We start from the raw sequence: 11,771 nt of genomic DNA, 5'->3' as shown, positions 1-11,771 counted from the left end.
AGTTGATGCACATCAACAGGGCTGCCCCTACTGGTGGGTTGACCCTTACTAGACTACCTGCATGGTGGGCAAGAGTCAGATATATTCAGTTCAATTCCAATGCCTAAGTCAATACTGTTATGTACTGAAGTTCTCACCCTGGGCCAGCAGGGGGATACTGTAGATAGTTATGCAAATGAAGGATCAAAAGTGACGTTCAGTGATTGGATAGTTTGTATGCAAATGAAGGATCGAAAGTGACGTTCAGTGATTGGCTAGTTTTAGAAAGTTGCTACAGTTACGTTGTTCTGGAGCTCTATATAAGCAGGCTGACTGAGCTCTTCAGTTCAGTTCAGCTCTGGCCTCTGAATAAACAAGAGCTGTTTGAAGAATCGCTGTGTCATCTGATATGTTCGCCCACAACTTAACAAATACCACTCACATTCTATAACCAATAAAGCTGTGGCCTTCATTATCCCATTAACCTGAAATACTGGTGTCCGTGTGTTTTATTATTCAACAAATGGGGGAGGGCTCGGAGCCTTGACATGCAATAGAATTCCTCACAACATCCATTGATGCCATCGCCACAATCTTTTGGTCACAGCTGCAGCAAAACAGACAGCACCAAGGGACATGCATGGAACATCATTTATATGTGAACAATTTAGCACCTGAATCTGTTCCTTCCGTTTATCTCAGAATGGCATGCTAGTGCTGTCCGCTTACCCCTTCAGCTAGCTACACAGCAAGGTAATCTAAAATCCAATGATCACTGTTGTGAATCATCCCACAGGACCAATGCCTGCCAAAAGATCTACAAGACCGTTATATGTTTGCTTGATATTAACAGCAATACCACCTTCCATCCAGAACCTAGTGCAAGCAAGGGACTAATGATGCCCAGTGCCCAAATCATCAACAGTCTGCTTTATAGCAGTGTCTCTGCTATGGAAATGCAATACAAATGGCACTAAATTGCTCAAATCTGTACCTGGTGGTTTACTTATTACGTAGATGAAGAATTGGATCGTTTCAAAGCCAAATTATTTTGTCTAAATGTCAGATGGAGTGAGATGGAATCAAGTGGAACAGAACAGGGGAGGGAGATGGTTTTGTGAAATAGTCTGCTTAGTTATTTGACGTTAACCTTAAGTTTTTATTTTTTATTTTGCAGGGGAGAATGTAAATATATTCTTCTCAGTTATATGTTTATGAAAGTAAAGTTCTTTGGAATATGAAGAGTCTGGACATTGTATAGTCTTTACAAAGAAGCTATAAATCACCCAGAAGAGTCTCCACCCCCATCGTTCAGCCCGGACACTGAGATCCAGCTCCGAGGGCCTTCTGTCGGTTCCCTCGCTGCGAGAAGTGAGATTACAGGGAACCATGCAGAGGGCATCAAATTCAGACAGCACCCCATTCCAAAGGAATCCACTTCCTTTGCAGTTTTTTCCTGCATCTGATGTCACTGATTGACAGTTAGGTGTGACATTCAAAGTCTTGAGCATGGGTAGGCAAACTACAGTTTCCGAATCTTGCATCAGTATTCAGAATCGTTATGTCTTTCAAAAGGTGATGCCTGTCTCTGGTTTCACTTCAAGTCTGATGTCCTTCTTGCACACTCATTGATTTAGACCATAGTATGTTTCTTCCTTCATTGTTCCCTCAGCAGGAAGGCGGAAGGGTTTGTGTGGGAAGGTAAAGAGATGGGTAGGCAAACTAAGGCCTGGGGGCCGGATTTGGTCCAATCGCCTTCTAAATCCAGTCCGTGGACAGTCTGGGAATCTGTGTTTTTACATGAGTATAATGTGTCCTTTTATTTAAAATGCATCTCTAGGTTATTTGTGGGGCACAGGACTTTGTTCATTTTCCCCCCAAAAAATATAGTCCGGCCCCCAACAAGGTCTGAGTGATAGTGGACCAGCCCCCTGCTGAAAATGTGTGCTGGTCCCGGGGGGGGGGAGGTACTAATACCGTAGCCGAAGTTCAGTCCAGAGTCACTAGCAGGGTAGACGATCACTAGATGAGACGCGAGGTCCGAAACAGGGAGCCGGGCGGGGGAGCAGGAACGCTGGTGGGTCAGCAGCGGGCAGCCGGGCGAGGAACAGGAACACCGGAGAGTCAGGAGCAGGAAGCCGGGCGAGGAACAGGCACACCGGGAGTGCAGATCTAGGTCTGGGTAAAGCAGGTACTCCACAACGACGTTGCTCCCGCAACCTGGGACCGGGCTGCCTGACCTTTATCTTCTTCTAAGGCCGGGGGCGGTCCCGGCCCCCAGGAGCCCCGCCTCTCCTGGCCTTAAGGCGAGCACTCCTCCTGGGAGAGACCAGTTCCCTTCGCCTCTCTGCCCTAAGCCTCTGCAGTTCAGGAGAGGCCGAAGGGTTACTGGGCCCCGGGGGAGGCTCACCTGTAGCCACTGAGTCCTCCAGCACCTCTGGAGCCAGAATGGTCTCACCTGGTGCCTGCCCCTGAGGATCTGTCACAGGTGCAGGCTCCTCAGCATCTAGGCCTTGCCCCAGTTCAGCCGGCCCTGGAGGCAGGGACTCCTGTGCAGGCTGGGATTCCTCCGGTTCACTCTCAGACTCGGAATCCCAGGCCATCACAAAATGTTTGCCTGGTCTTGAGGGAAGTCTTCAAGAAGCAACAACTGAAAAGACAGTGGACATGGTGCTTGGCTGATATACAGCAGGAAGGGGTTCCAAAGGGAAGATGCCATCACACTAAAGGCCTCATCTTGATACCAGGTAGAATGGCAGACCCTCTGAGTGCCCCTATTCTCCGGGGACAGTTCAGGATTTACAGAAGCTATCCTGGTTTTTTGATCCCAGAATGTCCTGTTTTTCCTTAGGATGTCTCTATTTTCATCAGAGAAATGTTTGAGGGTATGGAGTTATGTGACCCCCTGAGCCAAGGAGATATGTAACTACACAACCTTTAGAAGACATCTGAAGGCAGCCCTGTATAGGAAGTCTTTTAACGTTCAATGTTTTATTATGTTTTTATATATGTTGGAAGCCGCCCAGAGTGCCTGGAGCAATCCAGTCGGATAGACAGGGTATAAATATTAAAATTATTATCGTTATTGTTATGGAGTAAGACATCCCTATTTTCATCGGATAAATGTTGGAGGGTATGGGATGGATCTCCTGATAATATGATAATATAATATCTTGATATAAGATTTCATATGATAATCTGATATCATATGATAAGATGATATAAGATGAAGTTAGCTCAGTAGCTAATATTGATAACAATATAACTGATATAGATCTATATATCTATTATTTATATTGCTGAATTGAATATAACTCTCTCTCTAAATATATGTATATTTCTATGCTGCTTTACACTCGCATGAATCACAAAGCAGCTGGCAAGAATAAATAACAATAGCAGCGCTTTTTTTAAAGAGTTACTCAACAATACGCAATACCAGCACCTCTTTTTGTTGTTGTTAAAAAGTGTAGCACTTGCAGTAACAAATTCATGTTACTGTACTGGCACCTATTTTTTTTTTAAAAGAAAAAAAGCACTGAACATAATAGAACATGACAAATACAACATGAATCAAATAGATTAATTAACAAATCATCCGTACAGCAACCACATTCTGTAAAACACTTTTAACAAAACAGCAAAAAAAATAAGCTAAATAGCCCAACCACAACAAAAGTCATACTATAAGATTCACAAACCAGTAAAGGTAAAGGGACCCCTGACCATTACGTCCAGTCGTGACCGACTCTGGGGTTGCAGCGCTAATCTCGCTTTATTGGCTGAAGGATCTGGCATACAGCTTCTGGGTCATGTGGCCAGCATGACTAAACCGCTTCTGGCAAACCAGAGCAGCGCACGGAAACACCGTTTACCTTTCCGCTGGAGTGGTACCTATTGATCTACTTGCACTTTGACGTGCTTTTGAACTGCTAGGTTGGCAGGAGCAGGGACCGAGCAACGGGAGCTCACCCCGTTGCAGGGATTCGAACCGCCGACATTCTGACTGGCAAGTCCTAGGCTCTGTGGTTTAACCCACAGCGCCACCCGTGTCCCTTTTTCACAAAGCACTACAGCACTCATAATCCACAAAACAATATTAACATTAACAAACTAGCAACCAAAAACAAAGCACTGTTGAATTCACACACACATTCTCTCCACACCATAATTCACAATCTTCTTTTCGTTAAAGAATTATTTAGACTTTTTCCATTTTAAGTTTTGCATGCATTCATCATGCTATCATACTCAGATATAGAATTCCCAACCAATCTTCTGTTGGCATCCTATATTGCTTCTTTTGATCCGCTACAATGGGATGAAAATTAAGTAGGAAGCGAGTGGAGTGTACTTTAAGAGAGATGGTATTAAGGTAAACTTTCAAGTAGGGACAAACTTCTGAACAGCAGTAGAAAATGTAAGCGAACTGAGAGGGATGAAAGAAGGGTGGGAGAAAAAGAAGAAGATGTGACTCAATCTTCTACTCTGTTCATCAAAAGACAGACACATTTGGCTTCTAGGACTTCTTCCATCCTATTAAAGTAAAACAATGACACTTCTAGCTTGCTATCTATTGTTATGGAATTTCCTGATACTTCTTTATATCTCTTAATATCTGATATGGGTTTATTCTTGTACTTTATTATACCGACATGATACAAACAAGTTCCACTTTTCAAAAAATGTATCTTATTTGTCCTTTCTTACTCTTATCAGGTTTGTGAGTTTAATCATATATGCCATCTCCCAGACTTCTGTGAGCCAGGAATCTATTGATGGTGAAAGAAGGTTTTTCCAGTTTTGCAAATTTCCATTTGTGCTGCTGTTACGAAATATGTTGTCACTTTTTGGTCTCCATCTGGTGCTATGCCTTTAAGATATCCAAATATTGTTACAAATGGATCTCTAGGGAGGTCCTGATGAAAAATATGTTTTATTTCTATTAATATGGATTCCCAGTATGTTTTGATGATTGGGCATTCCCAAATTAAATTAAAAATGTTTGTGTTTGGCATTTTATATCAACAGTAGCACTTGTTTGTTACTGTTTATATTTTGTTCTGCCTAGCTGGTGTCAAATACTAGTGAGTCATAATCTTAGGGGGAAAATATTTGAGCTTCATGCAAATAAAATAAGTTACTTTAAATTCTTTTTAATATGGTTTTAATGCTGTAAGTAACTGTTGCGGTGAAGTGCAGGTAACAAATAAAATAATTATAATAGCATTTAAAATAATTAAAGCATCAAAAAACACTAAGAACATGTAAAGATATTTAAAACAATCACTTTCCACCATAGCTGATAATTTCAAGGTTGCCAGAAGTAGTATCTCTTAGCCCAGGAATCCCCAAACTGCGGCCCTCCAGATGTTTTGGCCTACAACTCCCATGATCCCTAGCTAACAGGACCAGTGGTCAGGGATGATGGGAATTGTAATTCAAAACATCTGGAGGGCCAAAGGTTGGGGATTCCTAGGCTAAGAGATAATACTGTCTTAGTCCCTAAATGCCTGGATAAACAGGAGTATTTTTAAGTTCTTCTGAAAGTTAGTAATATACATTTTTGGACAATTGTGTGCATTAATGTAATAAATGTAATTATATTCAATATAAATATATTTGCAATATTTGCAATACAAATATTTATACACAAGAGAAATATTATACCCAAAATCAATATGAGAGACTTAACTTTGGAGTCCGGAATCTCTGTTATTCATTGAAAACATTCTTCACTTGAAATGTAGGCTAAACATTTTATTGTACCTTGACTCCAATTTTGTTGCCTCACGAGGGGATGATAAAATTGCCTTGGGGCTTCGACCAGCATCGATGCCATCAGCCATAAATTCCCCCATATGGGGGAATAAAAATGAGAATAAATTTTGAAGCTAGGCCTGAACAACTTCTCCTTGAATTATCTTGACAAGCAAAATTAGCTGACTCAATACCTCGATAGTAGTCAAGTATCCATATTTATACACAACTTCAGGAAATGATGCATGTAATATACTTACTTGTTTATTTCCCTGTAGAGACACGGGACATAATGTGGTGGAAATTAATGGCGCCAATGCCTCACAGCAGTCAATGGTACTAAGATCCACACTTAAATGTTTGTTCTGTAGATTTCAATGAGATTTACTGTATAGTTGACCAACCTTTACTGGATTATGTCTAAGGACAGTGTGGCCATTTGTCTGTCCTAAAAAAAGTGTCATTATTTGTTGTTGCCAGCTTTATTATCTTAGGACACATTTAGAGATCTAAAAAACAGTTGGGTGCACCACAAAACATCCCTGAGTGAATACAAAATATTTCCCCTCAATATTTATTTTCACAATATTTCATTTTGGTGCAGTTGTTTTTTAATTGATCTTCTCAGTAGGTACCCATATAAATATAGACATATTATTATTATTATTATTAATTATGCATCCCCTGATTTGATGCCTTGTGTGGGGGAACCACCCACACCTTGATCTTCTTTGGCAATCACCCGTAGCTGAGTAAGATTGCCTTCCATAAACAAGGTTTTAACAATGAGTCCATAAGTGACTGTGGAGGCCAATTCTGGATCCACACATCCTTCCACAGTGGAGACATTGGTTGGTTTCCGGGCAGGAGTTGATCACGGTGTAGATTTGCCAAGCTTGCCTTCCTCTTAGCACGTTTCTCCCTTGCATCCTGAGTTCAAGTGCCTTCAAAGCCCATGACACCTTTGATAAAGGCTGTTCTCCAACTGGAGCACTCGAAGGCAAGTGTTTCCCAATGTTGGTGTTTATACTACATTTTTTAAATATTTGCCTTGAGACAGTCTTGAAACCTCTTTTGTGGATCACCAACATTATGCTTTCCATTTTTAAATTTGGAATAGAGTAGTTGCTTTGGAAGATGATAATCAGGCATCCGTACAACATGACCAGTCCAGCGAAGTTGATGTTGAAGAATCATTGCTTCAACACTGGTGATCTTTGCTTCTTCCAGTAAACTGGCATTAGTTCACCACCCTAAATCCAGCACTGATCTTGCCATAGCCAGACTAAGCGATCTTAGTGGATCACATAGAGGTAAGTTGTAGATTTGTGGTGCGCAAATGTTAACTTTCAGAAATATGGCTTCCCCCTCTCAAGAAATGCTCTAGAAATGCCATGGAAATTATAGTTTTTGGTCAAGATGCAATTAAATGAGATGGATGTTTGAAAAATAGAACATCATTTTATGGCTAAAGTACTGCATAATATACTAGACACATCTGGCAACGGATATGCAGCTGAAGTGCTGCCATATTTATCCTTAGCAGCTGGTATTTCATTGGAAGATAAAGCTTTTTATAACACAAGCAAACACTCTTGTTTCCCTAAAGCTATGTAGACATTTCTAGGGATTTCACAGTGATGGAACCTAAACTGAAATTTGGGGGTGAACTGTCTTGGAAATGATGGAGAGCTCATAAGACTTATTCACCATCGAAATGCAGTGATTTCATTGAAAGAAGTTATAAAAAATGTACCATCAATCTTCATGAAAAATGACAGATACAGAAGAGGCAAAGGAATAAGTAAGATTGTAGAGCAGGTGCCCTTCAGGTGTTGTGGACTATATAAACCAGGCATAGGCAAACTCCGGCCCTCCAAATGTTATGAGACTACAATTCCCATCATCCCTGACCACTGGTCCTGTTAGCTAGGGATGATGGGAGTTGTAGTTCCAAAAGATCTGGAGGGCCGGAGTTTACCTATGTCTGATATAAACTCTGAAGGTTGCATTTGTAGTTATAAGAGAGGAACCGCCAGGAAACTTGTTTTGCCAAATGCAAACAGGTTCTTTTTTCAATGAATCTATGATCAACAACAAATCACTTAGGGGAAAAGGCTGAACTTTATTAAACAAAATGGGCCTCTCTACTCGCATACAACAGTGCAAAACCTCCCCAAACACAGACCAGGCCACCCCCAAACCAGTCCACCCAGAAAGCTAAGCTTTTTAAGGAAGACCCCAAAATTGTTGAGCTGTTTTTTGGACTTAAGGTGGCCATAAATGAAAGGTTAGAATTGATGCTTTTGAATTATGGTGCTGGAGGAGACTCTTGAGAGTCCCATGGACTGCAAGAAGATCAAACCTATCCATTCACTGGAAGGACAGATCATGAAGCTGAGGCTTCAATACTTTGGCCACCTCATGAGAAGAGAAGACTCCCTGGAAAAGACCCTGATGTTGGGAAAGATGGAGGGCACAAGGAGAAGGGGACGACAGACGACGAGATGGTTGGATAGTGTTCTTGAAGCTACCAGAATGAGTTTGACCAAACTGCGGGACGCTGTGGAAGACAGAAGTGCCTGGTGTGCTCTGGTCCATGGGGTCATGAAGAGTTGGACACGACTAAATGACTAAACAACAACAACAATTGTGAAAGGCCACCTATGCCTTCTCAACCATCTTCTGCATTTCCGCTACAGAACTACGTCTTTGCTTCCTCTTTCCCCCTTTTCTGCGATTCATCAGCAAGGAAAGCACAAAATATAATCATCTAACCATCAGCTAGAAACCTCAGGGGTCATTTGAGAGATCCAACAGAGACTATCATGCTATTGAACTGCCATGTTTCTGTGACTTTTCTTTGCTCATAGGCTGGAGTATGAGCTCGGTCAGCTGGAATTAGGCTACCCCAAACAAATCCCCGGAGCCAACAAAAGATGTATCTTGGCGTAATTCACAAAAGAGGCTGTAGGTTACACACTTGGAGACTTTTCAGCAATGTTTCTAGTTTTATTCTCTCTCTTTTTTTTGCCTTTTCCCTTGGGATTCTTTGCTGGAGCTAGCAATAGCAACAAAACTAATCTATTTTGATAGGAGCATCCTTTATAGAAACAAAATCAAACTAATTTCCTTTGACTGCTCTCCTCCCCCTCCAGTTTTGTATAATAAGCCATCTGGCTTAGCCAAGATTTTCTTTAATTTTCTATCCTTATCCTCGTAGTTCTCCGAGACATGATAAGATCCAGTAATACAAAGCTCCCCCAATATAAATCCTATGAATAAAATACATTGACAACAGGACTGACGTTGTCTCACTTCAAAGCAGCAATGAAAGAGGAAACTTGGAACACATTTGTTGCATGAAAGTTTTTGGGGAGAGTAACAAAATGTTCAAGAATATAACCTATAATATTGCTATTAAATGGACTTGAATGCTCCGCTGTGTGCTTAATTCTTATTAATTTAAATAAAATATTTTTTTGTCTGCCTTTCTGTAGCATATGCCTATAGTATCTTAGGTCTAGCTGGTGGTAACCATGAAATTCTGCAGTTGTACAAACAGCTTCTCATTGGACGATAAAGAAGTCTGATCGCCGAATAATTGATGCTTTTGAATTATGGTGATGGAGGAGACTCTTGAGAGTCCCATGGACTGCAAGAAGAACAAACCTATCCGTTCTTAAGGAAATCAGCCCTGAGTGCTCACTGGAAGGACAGATCATGAAGCTGAGGCTCCAATACTTTGGCCACCTCGTGAGAAGAGAAGACTCCCTGGAAAAGACCCTGATGTTGGGAAAGAGGGAGAGCACAAAGAGAAGGGGACGACAGAGGATGAGATGGTTGGATAGTGTTCTCGAAGCTACCAGCATGAATTTGACCAAACTGCAGGAGGCAGTGGAAGACAGAAGTGCCTGGCGTGCTCTGGTCCATGGGGTCATGAAGAGTCAGACACGACTAAACAACAACAACAACACAAAGAGCTTCTCATACTCCCTCCATGATGTCAGGGCTCATATAGAGGTGTACAATATATATTTCAAAGGTGTGTGGAAATAATGAATATGGACATGGGAAAGTTCAATTCAAATCCCTCCTCAGACCTGATACTTAGTTTGAACAGGCACCACTGTATCAGGGATGAGCGAACATGTGGACTCCTCATTCGCCCAAGCTAGTTTGGCCAATGGTCAAAGATGATGATGGGAACTGCAGTCCAATAATATTTGGAGGCCCATTATAATAATCTCAAAACTATTTGGAGGGCAAGTGATGAAAAATGATAGGTGAGCAAAGAACTACAAATAATTCTGTGAATAAAAAGCAGCATATGAGTGGGTTGGACTTGGCAAAACAGTGGTGGAAAAAGATAAAAACCTACTGGGAAATGATATATAATGAATTGGGGGGGGGAATGTTTAAGATAACGTTTAATAACAAACCAAAGGCTTTTCTGTGGGGAATTATGGGACTAGAGATACCTACACAATATAAAGATCTATTTATGTATATGATCACAGTCATTTGGATCTCATTTATACAAGGACGGAAGAAAGAAAAGAAGAATGGCACAGAAACTACTGGACTATGCAGAAATGGTGAAGCTTACCAGAAAAATAAGAAATCAAGACGACCAAGTTAAATGCAGAGTGGAAATTGTTTATCAAATATTTACAAAAAAATATTGCAAACATTAGCAGGATTAATGTAAAAACATGCAGTGATATTAAACAAATATTGACTATATGTGATAAATAATAAATAGGTTTAATTTGGAAATTCAGTAACAATATTATAAACATAAGGAACTGCAGAAAGAGGGGGAAGGGAAACAAAATATGATATGTTGATGTTGATGTTGAATATGATATATGTAATAACTTGATTTTTAATAGTTTTTTGCTTTTTGTTTGTTGTAAAATGAAAATTAAAAATAAATTAAAAAAAACAATGGTGGAAAAGAAGGCTAGCTTAGCTACAAGAATTTGCTCAAATGGTGCAGTTAACAAATACCCTGAGAGGCAATTCAAAACAAAAATTTATGGAAAAGTGATGTAAAACATATTTTCAAAAAATACAGTAAAGGTTCGCTATCTATGGTAGCCTTTGATTGACATTGGAGTGAGACTGAGTTGAGAAATAAGAATAAGAGCACATATAGAAATGTATTCGATAATACGTAAAGAAATATATTCAGGAAAGGAATATACAATGGGAAAGACAGGAAGTCTAGTGTGTTGGTATGTATATGATTTTTTTGGGGGGTTGTTTTTGTTTTTTCTCTTTGTTCTTTCTTTCTCTTGTTTCATTTTCTTTCTAGGTATATAAAATTTGTATATAATTTTTGTATACATGTTGGAAATTATATTCTAGTAAGTCCTGTAATGTGACAACGTTTACCGATGTAATATAAGAATGTTAACAAATAAATAAAATGCAAATTCAAAAAAAAAGGAAAAGAAGGCTAGCTTCAAAGACAAACAAACAAACAAACAAAACATCTTACATGGCCCACACATTAAGAGGCATTTGTTACCAGATCTCTCAAACACAAATTCTGGTTGTTAACCTGCTAGCTCTGCTGAAAGAACTAGTCCGATGCGATGGAATGAGTAAGGCAAGGGAATTTGAGTGCAATTTTTGCATTCTGCCTTCATTTTCTTCTTTCCTCTCTCTATTTGTGTGTGTGTGTGTTTGTTCTAGCTCAATGGAATGTAAAAATCATGCTGGTCTCAGCATGCACAGTCTGTAGTCATGTCAGCTGTTCTTTTCCATGATAGAGGAAAGGGGTGGGCTGCTTCTTATCATCCTTACTTTGAAAGGAACAACAAAGTGCTGAGCTCCTTCCTGCGCCTTGGTTCCTTCCTCCGCATCTACATCAACAGGACGTTATTTTCCACCGTTGCCTTGCAAAGATGCCCTACGCTTCTTTTTAAAGTTTTGAGATAATGTCCTCCTGAAAAACACCTGATTGACAGCTCCGGAGACTGAGAATTTGTGTTTATGCACATGACGAATGACAAGCACAGAAG

This window comes from Podarcis vaucheri (genome assembly GCF_965113315.1).
Source record: "Podarcis vaucheri genome assembly, chromosome: 10".
In the NCBI taxonomy this organism is placed as follows: Eukaryota; Metazoa; Chordata; class Lepidosauria; order Squamata; family Lacertidae; genus Podarcis; species Podarcis vaucheri.
This window is presented reverse-complemented; position numbering follows the sequence as displayed.